Raw genomic sequence first — 20,355 nt, 5'->3', positions numbered from 1 at the left:
TAGGGGGAAAGGGGATAAGAGGGGGAGTTATGGAAGGGAGGGCAGGCTGGGGGGAGGGAAGTTGGAAGCACCCACTTTTGAAAAGGGACAGGATCAAAGTAGAGAATAGAACAAGTGAGGGGTGGGATAGGATGGAGGGAAATATAATCAGTCTTTCACAATATATCCACTATGGAAATGTTTTGCATAGTTACAGATGTACAACCTATATTGAATTGCTTATCTTCCCAGTGAGAGTGGGTGACAAGGAAGGAAGGGAAAGAATATGGAATTCAAAGTTTTAAAATCAAATGTTTAAAAATATATATTATTATTATTTTACATATAAGTGGGAAATGAGATATATAGGCACTGGAGCATAGTGATCCACCATGCCTACTGGAAAGTCGGACAGGTGATGGGGGAAGATATGGGGGAGAGCAGATTGGTGGAGAGAATATTCAGTGGGATCACTGTTTTGGGGGTGGTGGGTAGGTGTAATGTAATGCCAAGGAAAGGCAACTTCCCAAGGTTCAAAATACCAGCATAGGTGCTCTCCATTTTATTCAGTGACCAACCAAGAACAGAGAAGGTCAAAACATGACATCATTCATAATACAGCATTTACTAAGTGTGATTAAATAATCTCCAAGTACTACCCCACCCCAGGACCTTCCATTCATTCAATCAATTACAAAGTCCCTGTTCTAAGTACTACTCCACCCCTAGGCTGTACTTTCATTTAGTCCATCACAAAACCCCTCTTCTCAAATGGAGATTAGTTTCCAAACATAAGTAAAGTACATTCATTTGTTCAACCATAGAACACAAAAAGGTCAAAAGTTCCCCACCCCTGGATCACAATTGAATCTACCCCAGAGTTACATCAAGTTTAAGCACAGCACTTAATACCCAAATGGAGATCTTTTCTTCATCTTGACATGAGGCAAGTTCTCAGCAATCTTAGTTCCTGGGGAGACAAGGCTTAGCAAGGCCACAAGATACATTGCCAGTCTCTTCATTAATTCATCCTCTGTCTGCAGAACAGTCCTAGAACCCCTGAAAACATTAGCAAAACCCTCTCCCAGGATTTCTGTAAACATACAACAAGAAAATCCTTCTTCAGGGCTTCTGAACTAACAGAAAGGTCCCCAGACCCCTGCAACAACAGCACTGTCCTTCACCAGTGGACGGTATTCACTCTCTGTCTGCAGGACAGTCTCAGTAGCTCTGAACCAACAGAAAGGTTCCCAGACCCCTGCAACAACAGCACTGTCCCTCACCAGTGGACAGTATTCACTCTCTGTCTGCAGGACAGTCTCAGGAGCTCTTAGCCAACAGCCAGGTTCCAGGACTTCTTCAACAACAGGACTGTCTTTCACCAGTGGACAAATCTGGCAAAACAACATCAAAACAGACAGACAAAGTACGAGCAAAACAGCCATGTCTCCTCAGTCCTTGGCAGCTCCGGGGGCAGGTCTCAAAAGTCCAGGGTGATTCAAAGTGGCCCTCAGCAATCCTCTCAGTCTCTCTGCCTCCACACGGGTGCTGCTTCCAAAAAGTTCTTCTGCCTCTCTCTTGTCTCTCCAAATCTACGTCACCAACTCCTCCCAGTTCAGGACTTTCTTTTCACATCAACAAGTCCATCCCACAGGTGGGATTAACAAGCTCTGGGTTTTAACACAATCAATTTGAAAACCAAGCCAATACAGGGGAATCTTTATATTCCATTACTATCACAGTAGGGAAAAATGGGGAGAAAATTTGTAACTCTAAATTTTGTGGAAATGAATGATGTAAACTAAAAAAATAAAAAAGAGAGGGAAAAATTAAATTAAATTTAAAAAAATTACATCAAATACAGCATGTACCTCCTCTGTGAATACTTAGTCCGCTTGATATCCCCCCCATCGTTTCTTTAATATTATTTTTATTTCTTCATGTGACATATTAGGGATTGTGATGTATTGTTCAATGGTGGGAAGAGACTAGTTTGTTACAATAATTTTGTCAGAGTTTTTCCATTTTTTATTCATGAAATACTTTTTTTTTCCTTACCTTTTCTTAACAGTCTGAGACAACTATAGGATTTAGGACTCCAAACACTGATCTTACAACAATTTGTCCCATTTATGTATACCTGTACTTTTCAGAAATCATCTGTGGGTCCTTGGGTAAATCATTTAAACTTCCTTATCCTTGATTTTCCAGCTTTAAAAAGAGGAGTTTGACTAGATGACCTCTAAGGCCTCATCTAGTTTAGAGTCTATGATGTTGTGATCCATGAGATTAACAGGAGAATAAGACAATTGGAGAGCTCTGAAATGAATTTTCTCATCCTTTCATTCTTGTGGTTAGAAAGCAATTTTACTTTGTATCACTGAAAAACATTTTCAGAGAGATTGTCAAAAGAAACTTGAAAAATCTTGAATTTATTGATTTAATCTGGGCTTTGGAGCACTCACAGATCACCTAACATGAAGGCACGCTGCTTCTGGTAGAACACACTCTGCATTCCCCTGCCACTACTCTAGTATTTATGGACAACAGACTATGACTCAATGCTTGACACAATGAGTTAAAAGAAAAACCAATTTTTGTCTAGAGATGTTATACTTAACTTTTGTGCAGTAGCTCTTGATTGAATGTGGTAAATCATAGCTTCTGACTAGAATTAAAGAACTATCGTCCTGCATTAATCAGAAAGAGGTTTCTGGTCACTGCACTTTAGAAGATAACCAAGATGGCCAGCATTGCTTCTAAAACTGGAAGGGACCTCCGAGTCTAAGGCACCTCCAAAACTGTCTGTTTCATTCTACAAAAGAGGAAACTAAGACCCATGGAGTTTAAATGAGTTGTTTAAGTAGTAAGCATCTGTGATGAGATCTGAATCCAGGTTTTCTGATTCCAGAACCAATTTTTTTCTACTATGTGTGCCTAATAAGATAAATCCCCAAATTAGGAATAGAGAAAACATCAACCTCATTCCAATAAATGATGAAAAGAGACAATGCAGCCAGTAAAGAGTAGAGAGGCCAAACATGGCAAAATAATGAAAACTTTAGCAGCCCTGTAGCATCAGAAGCATAAGTTCCTCTTACAACATAATAAGATTTGACTTACATGTGTCTTTCATATATGTGTTCAGGAACACAGGTTCCTAGAATATGCCTAGCATGTGATTCATTATGCATTTTATTTTTTCAATTGACAAGACCATTTGCTTTCTTCCTCTCATTTCCTACTCCTCCATTGAAAAGATAAAAAAAGAAAGAAGAAACCTTTTAAATAGATATGCATAGTTAGGCAAAATAAATTCTCACATTGGACATATTAAAAAACCACATATCTGTATCTTGAATCCATTACTTCTATATTAGGAGGTGGTCATTTTTCCTCTCTTTGCTTCCTGACCCTATTTACAAAGATTATAGTATTTAAGACTTTCAAAGTTTGTTTTTACAAAGCTGATAGTATATACATTTCTCCCAGTTCTGACCAATTCATTCTGTATCAGTTCATAAAAGTCTTTCTAGGTTTTGCTGAAGTTGTCCCTTTTATTATTTCTTAAAACATAATGATTTTTCATTACATTTAAATAGCATCATTTCTTTGTTAATACAAAAAGAGCTGCTATAAATTCTCTTTTCACATGGGTTCTTTCCCCTTTTTTTGATCTTTTTGGGGTGAATACTACTAGTAGTATTATCATTGAGTCAATGAGCATGTATAGTTTAGTAGCTTTAGGAATTAGTTGTGATTACTATCCAGAATGTCTGTATCATTTCACAGCTCCACTAACAGCAAATTAATACTCCTGTTTTCCTGTAGCCCATTCAACATTTGTCATTTTCCATTCTTTTTGTTTTACATCAGTTTTGCCAGGATGCTGGTTATGAAGTAGAATCTCACAAGCTCTTCCCCAGCAAAACATCTGAAAATTAATTTCTAATTTGTCTTTGATGTCATTATATATATATATATCACATATCCATTTAGAGCATATTTTCATAGAGAGTATGTGATGTTGATCTATGCCTAGTTTCTACCAGATTACTTCACAGTTTTCTCAGTAGCTTTTGTAGAAAAATGAGTCCTTACTCTATTAGCTGGAGTCTTTGAATTTATAGAACCCTCACCTAATAGTTTGTTTGCTCCTATATATTGTATACCTAATTTGTTCTATTAACTGGTCTCTGTTACTTAGACAATATTGAATTATTTTGATGATTATTGCTCTGTATTATTTTACTTCAAGTATAGCTGGGTCCCTTTCTTCTTACCTTTTTATTTTTCCCCTGAAACCCTACAACTTCTTACAGATAAACTTCATTATTATTTTTTTCCCAACTTGACCAAGTAATCCTTTGGTATTATCATTGAAACAGCACTGAATAAGTAAGTCAATTTGGTAGCATTAGATTTTTGGGAGGATCATATTGGCTCAATCTATCCATGAGCAATGAATATTTCTTTAATTATTTAAGTCTATCTTTATTTCTACAAATACTATTTCATAGTTGTATTCATATGGTCCTACTTGTGTTAAGTATTTATATTAGTTCATTGTCTATGGCATTATTAAGCAAAATATAGTTTCCTTGTTTATTCTTTTAATCAAATCTATTTTTGCTGTTGCCTTGTATAAGATTATGATTGCTACCACTGCCTTTCTGAATTTAACTAAAGCATAACAGATTTTTCTCCAGAGCTTTATTTTAAACTCTGTGCTAGTCTTTGTTTCATTTTCCACAGGTGGCACTGATTTCTACTTCGCCATCATCATCCCTTTTCCCCATCCCCAGGATAAGTTCATTATCACCAGGAAACCCATTATAGAGATAGCTTCAGCTTTGGTATTCACACGTCATCAGTACCCTAAGTTGCTTCTGTCCCTTCTATCCAGCTCTCTAAGCTGGAGGGTAAAACATATCATCATGCCCCTCTTATGTCCCCTGTGTACCCTTTACCCCTTCCCCTGCATTTCAGCTTCCTTTTGCATGTTGTCTTACCCCATTAGACTGTAAGCTCCTTGAGAGCAGGGTCTGCATTTTTTAAAAATTCATATTCCCCAGAACTTCGCACAATATCTAACATATAGTACGTGTTTGATATATGTTTATTGTTTTTAATTGTATTTTTCTTGCAAACAGCATTTTGTTGAATTTTTCTTTCTAATTCATTCTTCTAACCACTTCCATTTGATGGATGATTTTGTGCCATTATAATTCACCATTATAATTGTTAAATGTGTATTTCCCTCTGTCATGTTCCTGTAAACTTTTTCATCTCTTTGCTGCCAGACTCCTATTTACAAAGAACAAGAGGGTGGTGAGAGGAGTGTGCTCAACATTTGTGGTGCTATGCTTTATGCAATCTGCTTTTGCTCCCTCACCTCTCTTCTCTTTCCTTTACCCAGGTCCCAATCATAGGTTCTTACTTTTTATTTTTCTCAATCCCCTGTATTCAACCCATGCTTTCAGGTTACTTTTGCTCATAACTAATCCCTTCATTCATTTACCCTCTCTCTTACATCCCTTCTCCTTATTCCATTCTATGGCCTTATTTAGTATTTCTACTGTGTATTCTATCCTTCTTTGACTGGTTCAGATGAAAGTGACATTCAGATGACACTCTAATTCCTTACCTTTTCCTCTTTGTTTTTATGATCTTCTACCTGTGCACCCTGATTATGTGAGACACAGTCTAATAATCTTCATAGGTTTTTTTGGTAGTAGTAGCTGTGTATGACAGCTGAGCTGCAGCACTGCTTCCTTGTGCTCCACCATCTTTGCTGCTCCCTGGACTCTATATTTCAGGAAATGATAAATGAAAACTTCCCAGAATTATTAAAACCAGAGGAGAAAGTAAAATAGATTCCATCAATCATTTCTGAAAAGAACCTTAAAAAGAAAAGTTCCTGGAATGTCATAATCAAAATCCAGAGTTTCCACATTAAAAAAGTATTTCAAGCAACTAGAAAGCAGGTCAAATAACAAGGAACTACAGTAAAATCTAATAATAAAGACAAGAAGATATCTTGCAAAATAGAATTCTAAAAGTCAAGAGATAGATTTACAACCAAGAATAATTTCCTTTGAAATGCTGTATATGATCCTGAAGGTCAAATAGGGAATTTTTTAAAATAGGGAAGTAGCAGACATTCAGGCATTTCTGAAGAAGAGACCAGACCTTAATAAGAACTTGGAAATGCAAACATAAGAGTCAAGAGAGATCTAGAAAAATAAATTCATTTGAGCAATTTGGAGTTATGTGATAATGTAGTGCTAACATTCTAATAGGAGAAGAAAAAAGCGTCCCTCTAGCACTTTACTGTGTTCAGATAGTGTCTCAGAAGACCTGGATGATTGTTTCTGTTCTGAGGGTTTAAAGAGCATAAAGTGAAGGGAGGGGAAAAGAAGGAATACACTATTGTAGAAAGGATGGGATTCATTATTTCTCATATTTGAGGTAGTTAAGAAGGACATACAAACATGTAGGAAGGAGGAGGGGGAGTGGGCATCAGATGACCACTCAACTGAAATGAACAAAGGAGGGTTGAATACATATTAAAATAGCTTGGTATAGAAATATAAAATTCAACAAGGAAATACTTGGAGATAAAGATAGCTCAAGATAGAGAATAATAGTAAGGAAGGAATAGTTGCAAGGAAAACAAACTTCCTAATCCTGAAAAGAGGATTAGAATGACAAAAAAAGCAAAAGGCAAAGAATTAGAATCTTAAGGGGATCATCACACTCAATTGGGGAAAAGCTAAAAAAAATACTCTTTGTAGATAAAATAGAATATTATTGTACTATAAGAAATTAGAAAAGAGACTATTTCAGAGAGTCCTGGAATTAAAATTGTGATTTTTAAAAATTAAATTAATTGGGGGAGCTAGGTGGTACAGTGAATAGAGCACTAGCTCTGGAGTCAGGAGGACCTGAGTTCAAATCTGGCCTCAGACACTTGACACACTTACTAGCTGTGTGACCTTGGGCAAGTCACTAAACCCCAGTTGCTTTGCTTTTCCCCTTCCAAAAAAAATTTAAATTAATTTATTTTTAGCTTTCAACATTCACTTCCACAAGATTTTGAGTTTTAAATTTTCTCCCCTTTTCTCCCTTACCCAAGACAGCATGCAATTTGATATAGGCTCTACATATACATTACTATTAAACATATTTTCACATTGATCATCTTGTAAATAAGAATTAGAACCAATGGGAGGAACCACAAGACAGAAGAAGCAAAACAAAACAAAAAAGAGAGAGGAAATAGTACGCTTTGATCTGTATTCAGACTCCAAAGTTCTTTTTCTGGGTGTGAATAGCATTTTCCATCATGAGTGTTTTGGAGCTGACTTAGATCCTTGTATGATTGTGGTTTTTGCAACATATTATTTGATGTAGTATAAGTCATGAGACTCCAATATGAAATCTCTTAGGCTAAATGATCATAATGACCATAAACACATAAGCAATGATGACAGCTTATTCTTTTCTATTGTCCTGACTCAACCTGTCAAATATGTAAACAGTAGTGTCTCCTGATTGAATGAAGCTCCTGGTTGACTCCAACAGCAGCCTATCAACATCCTTTTCTGGGATTCCTGAATATATGTTCGAACCCTCAACCAATCTCTGTTCCTAGTTAGGAAACTCCCTTCCTTTAGTCTAGTATTTGTGAATGAACTGGAGAATTTCTCCACTACATCTGGGCCTGATTAGAAATTCTCCCTCCCATAACTGGGAGTGATGACTTGTTTTCAAGTAAGCCCATCTTTAAGGTATAAAAACTTCCCTGTTCAGACTCCTCTCTGTGCATGTATTCCACTGAGATCTTTGCCACAATACAAGTCCCTCATGTGATTAACCCTAGCCCTGTTTGTGGTCTAATCTCTGTTTGTTGGTGTTGTTATAGTGTGTGTGTGTGTGTGTGTGTACTTTTATTTTTGACTGCTTGCTGCTCTGTATAGTAAGAAAGCTCATGCTTGTACTAATTACTTCCCAAATATCAGTTTTCTATAAATTCTTGAACCTAAGTATTTGCTTCAAACTGAATTATGAGGGCAAATAAAACACTTGGGTAGTATGAACTGGTAAAGACTGATGTGAGCAGCTGGAAAATAATTCATACAAGGACAACAACATTGTAAAGAAAACAGTTTTTAAAAATTTAAGAATGCTTTGATCTGGAGCGTTCCCAGATGGTAGTCAACATATTGATTACAACGCTAGGACCAGCTCTAGCATGCTCTCTTATTGAAGTTGGTAGCTCTAGACTTAAGAGTATCTCCTGATAGCTTACAAAGTAAATACTGCCCTTTAGCTATTGAGTTACTCTTCCTGGAGCCAGGACTAGGATTTCTCTTTCTATTTCTTGCTGTTGTATTTCATTAGAAATATACAGGAATGTCAAAGATTTATGTGGGTTTATTTTATATCCTGCAACTTTCCCAAATTTATTTATTGTCTCAAGTAGTTTTTTACTTGATTCTTTAGGATTCTCTAAGTATATGATCATATCATCCACAAAGAGTGATAACTTGGTCTCTTCTTTGCCTAATTTGATTCCTTTTTCTTCTCTAATTGCTACTGCTAACATTTGTAGTACCAGATTGAAGAAGAGGGGTGATAGTGGACACCCTTGTTTCACCCCTGATCTTATTGGAAATGCTTCTAGCTTATCCCCATTACATATAATACTTGCTGGTGGCTTTAAATAGATGCTACTTATTATTTTAAGGAAGGCTCCATTTATTCCTATGCTTTCTAGTGTTTTTAATAGGAATGGATGTTGTACTTTTGTCAAAAGCCTTTTCTGCATCTATTGAGATAATCATGTGCTTTCTGCTAGTTTTATTGTTGATATGATCAATTTTCCTTTTGACCACTGCCTCCCTCAATATTCCCATCTTGTTAGCCCTCTTTTTCCTCCCCTTCCCCCTTACTTATTCCCTCCCTTCTAATCCCCCCTTCATAGACCTTCCCCCATCCTAATACCTGTAGGATATGATAGATATTTATACTTGATGTAGTATGTTATTTCTTCTTTGAACTAAGATTAACAAGAACAGATCTCATGTAAAGCTCCTCTCCTTCCCTTCTTTCCCTTTATTATGATACATTTTGTGTCTCTTCTCAATAGAGTCCTATGCTTAACTGGTTGTGTTATTCCCTCCTTGCACTAGAACCAATGAGGGAAAAGCCCATATAATGTTCATCTCCCTCCCTTCTTTCCTTCTATTATATTGTTTTTATGCCTTTTTATGTGGCATAATTTACCCTTTTCTGCTTCTGTCTTTTCTCTTCTTCCATTGCAGTCCCTTTGTAGTCCTTAATAAGGTTTTTTTAAATAGTTATTTTGTGTAATTTATACCCATACCCTCTACTTGTCCATAAACAGTTTGCTCTTATTAAATAACAGTGTGTGTGTGTTTTCCTTGTGTACCTTTCTATGTCTCTCTTGTGTCTTGTAATTGGAAATGTCTTTCCATTGAGTTCTGGCTTTTTCATCAGGAAGGTCTGGAAATCCATTATATTGTTGAATGACCATCTACTTGCCTGGAAGAATATGTTCAGTTTCACTAGGTAGGTGATCCTTGGATATAGCCTGAGCTCTTTTGCCTTGCAAAAAATTGTATTCCACTTCCTCTGGTCTTTCAGTGTAGAGGCTGCCAGATCCTGTGCGATCCTCACTGTGGTTCCTTGATATTTGAATTGTTTCTTTCTGCCCGCTTGTAGTATTTTCTCCTTTACCTGGTAGTTCTGAAGGTTGTCCACAACATTTTGAGGACTTTTCAGTTTAGGATCTCTTTCAGGAGGTGACTGGTAGATTCTCTTGATTTCTAGTTTACCCTCTGGTTCTAGTATCTCAGGGCAGTTTTCCTTGATGAGCTCTTGGAAGATGTTGTCCAGGCTCATTTTTTCATCATGATTTTCTGGTAGGCCTATCATTCTCAGATTATCTCTCCTGTATCTGTTTTCCAGGTCAGTTATTTTTCCATCAAGATATTTTACCTCTTTTTCTAATTTTTCATTCTTGATGTTTTGTTTGACTAATTCTTGATTCTTCATGGAGTTACTCACTTCAATTTGGTTGATTCTAGTTTTTAGTGAATTATTTTCCTTGGTTAGTTTTTGGAGCTCCTTTTCTATATAACACATTTTTCTTTTTAAGGAGCTGTTTTTTTCATTGTAATGTTTTTCTAATTTTGCAACTTTGATTTTAAAAGTATTACTCATTTTATCTTTTATCTGTCTCATTTGGTTTTCAAAGTTCCTTTTGAGCTCATCTAGGATGTGGAGTGTGGAATCATCATTGTCTCCCTCTGAATTTTGCTTCTTCCCTTTCAGGGTAGTAGGACTCCAGAGTCTTTGTCTTTGCAGTCTGTGTTTTACCTATTTTGAGGCAGGCTGCTAGCTATGCCCTTCCTCTAGGGTTCCCAAGTCTTTACTGTTTAAAGTTTTGCCCTGAGGCAATAATTACTATGTTTTCAGGGTGGGGGGGAATTGGAGCAGCTGGGGTTCACTCTGCCATCCTGGTCCCTGGAAGTCTAGATAGGGGCTTTTTAAATTTCTAGGCTGTGGACTGGTAGTGCCAGGAGTAGCTGCTGCGCCTGGCAAGGGCCTTACATTTTACTCTTACCCTGCTCTGTCCAGTCCCAGCCCTGCAGTGAAAGGCCTGGCAGTGGCCCTTGTGGCTGGTGGGTCAACTTGCTGCCATACTGATCAGACCTCATCCGGCCTCTGAGAGCTGCAGCATCTGGGCTTCTGCACAACCCGGGGTGGTCTTGCAGGCCTTTGCACTGCCTGGGGTTGTCTTCTGGCCACAGCTATTTCTACTGCAGATAATGCTTATACATGGTTAATAACTGTCTTTAGCTATTTCTAAAATGGCTCTTTGAGAAAACAGAAACTTTGAGCATACTAAATCACTGTCCCAAGAAAAATTGTTAATAATCGTTCTATTTTAACTGAATTTCATTTGATGAAACAAGGAGAACAGAGTCAGCATCATAGACCAGGGTTTAGGAGGTGAGTATTTAAGATTACCATTCCTTTACTTAAGAGAAATCACATAGGAATTTTGTTTGCAATCAAATCTGTTTGGAGATTCAGTTTTTTCAAACTCTAACATCTTCAGACTGTGTTTTCTGATTGCCCTTTTGGACCTAATCACCACTACATTCTAACTTATTCTTCCAGTCATTGGACTTGCCTAGTTTCATGTACTACCTTTTGCTTGCTATTTTACATTTTTTTCATAAGTGATCCTTCTGTATTAGCCAGTTCTTTTTTCTGGCCTCTCATAAGATGAGACTTCATTGTTATACACTTTTTTCTTTGGATATCCTTTCCCCATCTAAAAACACTTCAAAAATAGCTCACACAATGAAGGTGTAGGGGCTGACTAAGGGTCCTTAGTTATAATTCATCAGGAAACCTTACTAAGTCTTTCTCCTTGTTCCTCATTTAGCCCAATTTGATTTTTTTTAAATCAACTGTGAAACACTTAGTAACTCTGATCAATACAACAATCCCTACCAATCCCAAAGGACTCATGATATAAAATGTTATCTACCTTCAGATAGAGAGCTGATGGACTCAGTGTGCAGACTGAGGCGTATCTTTTTGGTTTATTTATCTTACTCTTTTTTGTGGAATTTTGCTATGAGGAAATGTGTTTTATATGATTGTACATGTATAATATGCATCATATTTCTTGCCTTTTCAATGAGTAATGGAAGGGTTGGAGAGAGGAAAAGAATGTAGAACTAAAAATTAAAAAAAAATTAAATTAAAAAAATAAGAAATTTTCATCTCTCAGACAAATATAAGTCCTCCCAAATACTTCGATGACTCCTGGTAGTTTCCTCACACATAATCAATCAGATGATCTAACCCTCAGTAACTGTCATCCTTTCAAGCCTCTACTAAAAGGACATCGTCTAACCAAGTAAATATAATGCAGGTTTTTAAATTTTATAACCACCATTAAAAATGTCCCCCAAAGTTCAAAAAGATGCTGCAATTCTTCACAATCATGTACTGAAATATCCTGCTACTTATTTGAGAATTTTACTACAAAGTTATAGAAAACAGCAAAAAATATAAAATCTGAAGTATTGCTTGACCATAGAATCCATGAAACAGTAGCTGGCTCCTGCGGACATCTCTGATAATATTTATCTCTTCATGGGGTGTAATGGAAATGCAAATTTAAAGATCTTCCCTGCCCCTAGACTAAAGTGCACCTGGAGACTGGGGTGGGAGGCTTGTTTTTCAGTTGATACTTTTTGATTGGCCAGTGGGTCAATAAGGTTGTTACATTCTCTGAGCCAGGAGAAGGCTATATAAGCCCTGATGTGTAGCTTTGTTTTGGGACTCACTTTGAGAAGTGTTCTGTGATTTGATCTGAATTCTGGGAAGCCGTTGTTGAGAGTCCCCTGGCTTTGAAAAACCCAGAATGTGGAAACCCAGATGTTGACTGGGTATGGATGTAATGGTTGGACAATTTGGAAATCTGTCTACTTGATGTTTCTGTCTTGATAATTATGCCTGTATACTTTGAGGTTCAGGGTACTGACCTTTCCTCCTGAACAAGGTAAACGATATATGTCTGACTGATTAAAGTAAGCTTGTTAACCCATTTTGAGTTGCTTTCCTTTAACAAAGCAGATCCAAGAACCTGTGTGAGCAGGCACCTTGGGGACACTGGGGTGCTTGCTGCTACATGGGGATGGTAATCAGAGGTATCAAGGTATGATGTACAGTAGACAGTATAGTATACTCAATATTTGCTGGATAATAGAATTATTAGACTTGAAAAGAACACTAGAGATGATTTGTCCAAACTTCTACATTTTTTAAATGAAGAAACTGAGACCCAGCACAATTAAGTCATTTGGCTAAAGTCATACTACTTGTAAGGTCATACTGCTAGTATTTGCTGGATGGAACACTGGGTCTAGCATCAGGAAGATCTGTGTTCAAATCCAGTCTCAAATCCTAGTTATGTGACCCTGGGCAAGTCACTTAACTGTATTTGCGTCAGTTTCCTCATCTGTAAAGCAGGAGAAAGCAATGGCTAACCACTCCAGTACCTTAAACAAGAAAACCCCAGATGGGGTCACAAAGAGTTGGACATAACTGAAACAACCGAACAACAACAGTATTCCCTGTTAGTGGCAGTACTAGAAGTAGAATCCAGGTATACTGACCCCCACTCAAATTTCCTTTCCTACTTCATTACCTCTAGTTCAATCATGTCTTACAGGTAAGAAAACTGAAAAGCAGAGCAAACAGGTTGAGTGCCTTGCCCAAGGTTATATAGATAATAAGAGGCAGGCACTGAGTAAAGATCAAATGAAATAATGGGTGTTAATTAAAGTCCTTTTAAAAGTGCTGACACTACTGCCGAAGAGTTTACTGTGACCCTCATAAAGATATAAGTGACTATATCAGGAGAAGGCTGGTGGAGAATTTGGTGTAATTTAGAGAATTATAGTTCCCTTTAGATGAATTTGGGGGGCACAGAATACCAACTGGAATTAAATAGGAAGCCAAGGGGAAATTTCTACCCTAAATGAGAGAGAATTCTTTATTGGAGGCCCAAAGATGAGTGGGCAGGAAATATTTCAGAAAACAGATTAAGCCTGAAATCACTAGCTACTTATTTGAGAATTTTACTACAAAGTTATAGAAAACAGCAAAAAATATAAAATCTGAAGTATTGCTTGACCATAGAATCCATGAAAGCTAGCCAAGACTGTTATTGCTTTGTGTTCTATGGAGCTTAGTTCCTGGGGCAAGGAGGACTAGAGAGTTGAGGATATGGAAGCCAATGAATGAGAAGTAGAGAAGGAAGCAAGGAGGAACGAGTAGGAGACAGACAACGCATGGGCTTTAGACAGAGGTTGCAAGTAGCCACAGGAAGTCCTGAGACAGAGATAATGCAGGCACAAAATATCTTTACAATGGAACCTACACTGCTGAATTCATTTAGGTTTGGCAACAGAGACCAGTAGCTTTCTATCTGTTTTCCCTTTTCCCTCTCTTTCCAGAGAAGGTTGGTTGTATGTGGGTCATTTTCTTACTTCAATCCTGCCAGGCTTCCCTCAGAGCTTGTGAGACATTTGCTTTTCTTTTAAAAGTTAATTTTTTAAAGATGGCAAATAAATTAAAGGTGCTAGTCAATAGAATAACAAAACGGTGTGTACTAGTGTTTGGATGCTATTAAGTAGGGAAAATGGAAAAGTTAGGAATAGAAGAATTAATCTATTATGTTACCAACACCTGTTGGCTGTATTCAAAGAAGATAATGATTTGTTTCAACAACTTTTCCTGAGCAGAGAGAATACTTTGGGGTATCTTTCTTCATCAAAACAAGTTAGTAACACTGTGAGAGCTGGCTAGGGTGAATCAGGCTGCAGTCATTAATCCTTTAGCCCCTCAGCTACACAACCCCCAAAAGGGAGCATGCTGAGGTAGTAGCTAGAGGAAGTTACATCCCCAAAAAGAGAAGCTAAGTATTCATGGCATAGTTCATTATTTCTCTGCTTTACTATATATATATTATCTTTTTAATGTCTAAAATTACAACATAGACTTCTTAAATACTACCTATATAAATATATTTTAATATATAATTAATATAATATAATAATAATAAAATTAATATAAATATATATTAAAGACTATCGTAAATTGCGATACAATTTGCTTGAAAAATATGAAATATTTTTGAACTGGAGATTAAATATGATCTCCTGATTTTAGGAGTGGACTAAAGAACATAAACAAGAATTGAAAAAAAAGTGAGAGTTGGAGGATTGCAAGCTAATTTATAACAAAGCAAGGGCTAAAGAAACCATTTATTACTCTGTGAATTGCTTAGTACTAGAACTTTATAGAATTTCCTGAATGAGATACAGCATATAAGAAGCACTGGTTCCAGAGTTACAGAATCTTAGCTAACATACTGCCTCTTCTTACTACCATGAGATGTTGGGCAGTTTATTTAACCTCTCTGAGTTTCAGTTTCCTAATTGTAATAGTGATGAGAATTTGAAGATCTTCCCTGCCCCTTAATAAGCCTAAGGAAATTTGAAGACCCTCCCTGCTTTGAAGATCTTCCCTGCCCCCTAATAGGTTGAATGCAATCACATGGAGCCTGTGGTGGGAGCATTTTGCTGAAGGGTGGAGTAGAGCCCACAGGAAGCTGGGAGTCAGAGCATCTAGATGTTGGGAGAAAGAGGATGCTCAGGCAAGGAGGAAGCTAGGCTTGTGAATGTTGGTTTATGGGAAGGCTAAATGATGGTGTGGCTCTCTGCTGTGTTGTCATATATATATTAACTTCTATGTTACTATGATGGATTTGGTTTCCTGGTGTTGGGATTTGGTTTTCTGGTGTCTGAATAAATGTTTTGTTTCTGTATTATATATGGAGAGTCTGTTATATTTCTGCAAATGAGCATTATGCCAGCAAGTTTACAGTCACCATACATGCTATGAATATTGAGTTGGCACCACACTAATCTATTAAAAGAGGGAGTTGGACTAATTGGTCCCTGAAGTTCCTAAGTCTATTATCTTACACAGAAAAAAAACAATGGATGAGCATTGCCTGATATCCAAATCATGATATTCAGTTGGATGGACAACCTCATCCATCAATAAATTTATCTTAGAAAAGCAAATGGATAATTAGTTTGGAACACTGATGAACAGTAGGAGAGAATAAGTTTAAATTACGTTTGGAGAAATTGTAAAATTCTTTTAATGGCCCTATATTTTCCTTTGAGAGAAAAAAGGCCCACATTTTTAATATGCATACTCTTCAAGAAATGCACACTTAGCTGTGAATCATAGAACATTTCAGTATTCAAAGAACCTAAGTTAAGGATCACCAAAAGGGCAATGAATATTCATCTGGTATGAATAGGATACAAAAGAGAGGTGGTTTAAAAGAAGCCATTAAGAAAGTACAAGCTTGTGGCAGCTAGGTGGTGCAGTAAATAGAGCACTGGCTCTATAATAAGGAGGACCTGAGTTCAAATCCGGCCTCAGACACTTAACACTTACTAGCCATGTGACCTTGGGCAAGTCTTAAACCCAAATGCCCTGCCTTCCCCCCTCCAAAAAGCAAAAAAAAAAAAAAAAAGAGAGAGAGAGAAATAAAGAAAGTACAAGCAAGGATATAAAATAAGTCCACATAAATCATTGGCATTTCTATATATTACTAACAAAGTCCAATAGCGAAAGACAGAAAGAGTAATTCCATTTAAAGTTACTGTAGACATTTATAAAATATTTGGGAGTCTGCCTGACAAAACAAACCCAGGAAGTATTTGAACACAATTACAAAACACTTTTCACACAAATAAAATCAGATCTAAAAAATTGAAAAAATATTAGTTGCTCATGGGTAGCCCGAGCTAATATAATGAAAAATGATCATTCTACCTAAATTAAATTAATTATTAAGTCCCATACCAATCAAACTATCAAAAATGTATTTCATACAGCTAGAAAAAACAATAATAAATTCATCTGGAAGAATAAAAGGTTCAGAATATCAAGGGAATTAATGAAAAAAATGCAAGGGAAGGTAACCTAGCTACATCAGATCTTAAATTGTATTATAAAGCAGCAATCATTAAAACTATTTGGTACTGTCTAAGAAATACAGTGGTGGGTCAGTGGAATAGGTTACGTACACAATACACAATAGTCAATGACTATAGTAATCTACTATTTGATAAATCCTAAGACTCCAGTTTCTGGAATAAGAACTCACCATTTAACAAAAACTATAATAATTAATACGTCAGAAACTTGGCATAGTCCAACATATTACACCTTATACCAAGATAAAGTCAAAATGGGTACATGATTTAGATATAAAGACTAATACTATAAACAAACTAGGAAAACAAGGAATAGTTTACCTGTCGTATCTATGGAGAAGAGGAGAATTTATGCCCAAACAAGATAGAGAATATTATTAAATACAAAATGGATGATTTTGATTACATTAAATTGAAAAGTTTTTGCACAAAGTCAATGCAACCAAGATTAGCAGGGAAGCAGAAAACTGGGAAACAAATTTTATACGCAGTGTCTCTGATAAAGGTCTCATTTCTTTTTTTTTTTTTATAATTTAAATGCTTTATTAACTGCTGATTTACATCATTTGTTTCCGTCAGATTTTGAGTTACAAATTTTCTCCCCGTTTTTCCCCCACCCATCCCCCCAAAACAGCAGTCCCACAGGATATCCCCACCTCCAATCTGCTCTCTCCCATATTTTCTCCCATACCCGTTTCAACTTTTCCAGTGGATCTCTATGCCTCAGTGCCTGTATATCTTTTTTCTTAATTACATGTAAGATGGTATTAATAATAATATATATATATACATATATATACACACACACACATATATATATATATATTTGAATATTTGATTTTAAAACTCAATTCCAGATTCATTCCCTTCCCCCCCCTGCCACCCACCCCCACTGGGGGGACAAGCAGTTCAGTATAGGTTGTACATGTGTGGCTAATGCAAAACAATAACATAGTAGATGTATTGTAAAAGACTGACTATATTTCCCTCCCTCCTATCCCACCTCACACTTGTTCTATTCTCTACTTTGATCCTGTCCCTTTTCAAAAGTGGGTGCTTCCAACTTCCCTCCCCCCCAGCCTGCCCCCCCTTCCATCATCCCCCCTCACATCCCCTTCCCCCCCTATTCTCCTGGAGGGTGAGATCCCCCATTTAGTGTGTATTTCCCTCCCTTCTCAAGCCAGATTCAATAGGAATAAGGTTGACCTATTCCCTTTTGCCTTCCTATTCTTCCCCTCCATTGTAACCATTTTCCCTTGCCTCTTCTGTATGAGATAGTTTGCCCCACTCTGTCTCTCCCCATCTCCTCTCATTATATTCCTCTCACCTCTTAATTTCACCTTTTAAGTATCATCCCTTCCTGTTAAATTGGTCCCGTGCCCTCTATCTATGTATACCTGTAAACATATATACACACATTCACATATGTATTCATATGCCCACATACCCTCATATAAAGACATATATATATTTCTAATCCCTTCAACTACTGAGAAAAGTTTCATAGGTTACAATTATTGTTTTTCCATGTAGGAATGTTAATAGTTCAACTTTGGCCAGGTGGCTCAGCGAGCAAGAGCACTGGCTCCAGTGCCGGAACGACCCGGATCAAATCTGGGCCCAGACACCCAGCACCACACCCAGAAACAACAACTGGCCATGCAACCCCGAACAAGCCACTCAACCCCGATTGTTTAAAAAAAAATAGTTCAACTTTGATAAGTTCCTTATGATTTCCTTTCCCTGTTTACCTTCTCATGCTTCTCTTGCTTCTTGTATCTGAATGTCAAATTTTCTATTCAACTCTGGTTTTTTCAGCAAGAATGCTTGAAAGTCCTGTATTCCACTAAATGACCATATTTTCCCCTGAAACATGATACTCAGTTTTGCTGGGTAGGTGACTCTTGGTTTTAATCCCAGCTCCCTTGACCTCTGGAATATCACATTCCAGGCCCTTCGATCCCTCAGTGTAGAAGCTGCCAGATCCTGGGTTATCCTGATTGTGTTTCCACAATATTCAAATTGTTTCTTCCTGGCTGCTTGTAATATTCTCTCCTTAATCTGGGAATTCCGGAACCTGGCTATAATATTCCTAGGAGTTTTCTTTTTGGGATCTTTTTCAGGAGGTGATCGATGGATTCTTTCAACCTCTATTTTGCCCTCTGGTTCTAAAACATCAGGGCAGTTTTCTTTGAGAACTTCCTGGAGGATGCTTTCCAGGCTCTTACTTTGGTCATGGCTCTCAGGCAGTCCAATAATTTTTAAATTATCTCTCCTGGATCTATTTTCCAGGTCAGTAGTTTTTCCCATGAGATATTTCACATTGCCCTCTATTCTTTCATTTGTTTGGATCTGTTTAACAGCATCTTGATTTCTCAGAAAGTCATTAGCTTCCATTTGCTCCAATCTAATTCTGAAGCAATGATTCTCCTCAGTGAGCTTTTGAGATTCTTTTTCCATCTGGCAAATTCGACTTTTTAAGGCATTCTTCTCCTCATTGCCATTTTGAGCCTCCTTTGCCATTTGAGTCAGTCTGTTTTTTAAAGTATTATTTTCTTCAGTCAGGCTGTTGACTCTCATTTCATAATTTTCTTGCATTGTTCTCATTTCTCTTCCCAATTTTTCCTCCACTTCTCTTATCTGCTTCTTAAGGTCCTCTATGGCCTGTAACCAGCTTGTATTTTCCTTTGAAGCTTTTGGTGCAGGAGTTCTGACTTCACTGTTTTCCTCCTGTTCCATGCCTTGCTCCTTCTTATCCCCAAAATAGGAGTGTAATGTTGGAATCTTCTGTCTGCTTTGTTTCCTTTGCCTGCTCATTTTGCCACTCAATGATTTGACTTTTGGGCTTTTTGCCACAGTAGGACTCTGCCACCAGACAGGGGAGTTTTCGTCCCAAACGCTGGGGTTTTCTCAGCTGCCAGAGGTATTAGATGGGTGCCCTCTCTGAGGTCTCCACACACTCTGGCAAGCTGCTCACACACCCCAGGACCTCCACCCTAGACTGCAATCCAGATCCAAGCAGGTTAAAGCAAGAGCGATGACCCCTCAGACTGGTGCTTGGTCCCCCTACACTCTGCAGGCCAGGAGCTGAAGCCGCCAAGTGGTGCTGGCAGGCTGTGCTGGGTCTCAGCGGTTTCTCGCTCCGGGGGTAAAAGCCATGCACTCCCACTTCCTGGGTCCCAAAGTCCAGACTGCACTGGCCTCTCACCTTGTCCTTCGTATCTATGTATTGATAAATCTGGAAAAGGCCACAGCTGCTGCTGATCTGGAGTCCCTCTGGCTGGCGGCTGGTCAGGCCCGCCCTGGGGCTAAAGCCTCGGCGTGATGCTGGGCTTGGCTCCCAGAACGCTGCGCTGGCGGATTCCTGCTGGCCTGCCAGGCTGTCCTCAGCGGGAGGTTAGCTTCTCTGTGTCATTTTGTGGGTTCTGCAGCTCCAAAGTTTGTTTAGAGTCCCCTTTTTACATGGATTGGGGAGGGTGGAAGCCAGAGCCGCGGGAAGTTCGTGCTTCTACTCCGCCATCTTGGCTCCACCCCCTAAAGGTCTCATTTCTAAAATACATAGAGAACTTAGTGAAATTTATAAGAATACAAGGCATTCCTCAATTGATGAATGGTCAAAGGACATGAATAGGCAATTTTCAAAGGAAAAAATTAAAGCTATCTATAGACATAGAAAAAAATCAAAGGAGAAAATAGAATTAATGGGGTCAGGACAGGATAATTACTCCTTTTTATGTCT

General features: G+C 37.8%; 1 long non-coding RNA gene across 2 annotated transcripts; it reads right to left on the bottom strand.

Annotated features, from left to right (window-relative positions):
* Positions 1 to 511: 511 nt before the first annotated feature.
* On the bottom strand, positions 512 to 20,151 carry LOC138145346 (uncharacterized). Of its 2 annotated transcripts, XR_011164195.1 has the most exons (4): positions 19,825 to 20,151; positions 5,627 to 5,787; positions 3,103 to 3,226; positions 512 to 1,780 (listed from the first exon to the last, which is right to left on the bottom strand). It is a non-coding gene; the product is annotated as an uncharacterized lncRNA (long non-coding RNA). The 2 variants fall into 2 exon arrangements; XR_011164194.1 differs by lacking the exon at positions 3,103 to 3,226.
* Between the last annotated feature and the right edge of the window lie 204 nt (positions 20,152 to 20,355).

The sequence above is a fragment of the Petaurus breviceps genome, unplaced genomic scaffold (genome assembly GCF_028583685.1).
Source record: "Petaurus breviceps papuanus isolate PSGF00001 unplaced genomic scaffold, PetGlider_PUasm1.0 90734, whole genome shotgun sequence".
NCBI classification, from domain to species: Eukaryota; Metazoa; Chordata; class Mammalia; order Diprotodontia; family Petauridae; genus Petaurus; species Petaurus breviceps.
This window is presented reverse-complemented; position numbering and strand designations above follow the sequence as displayed.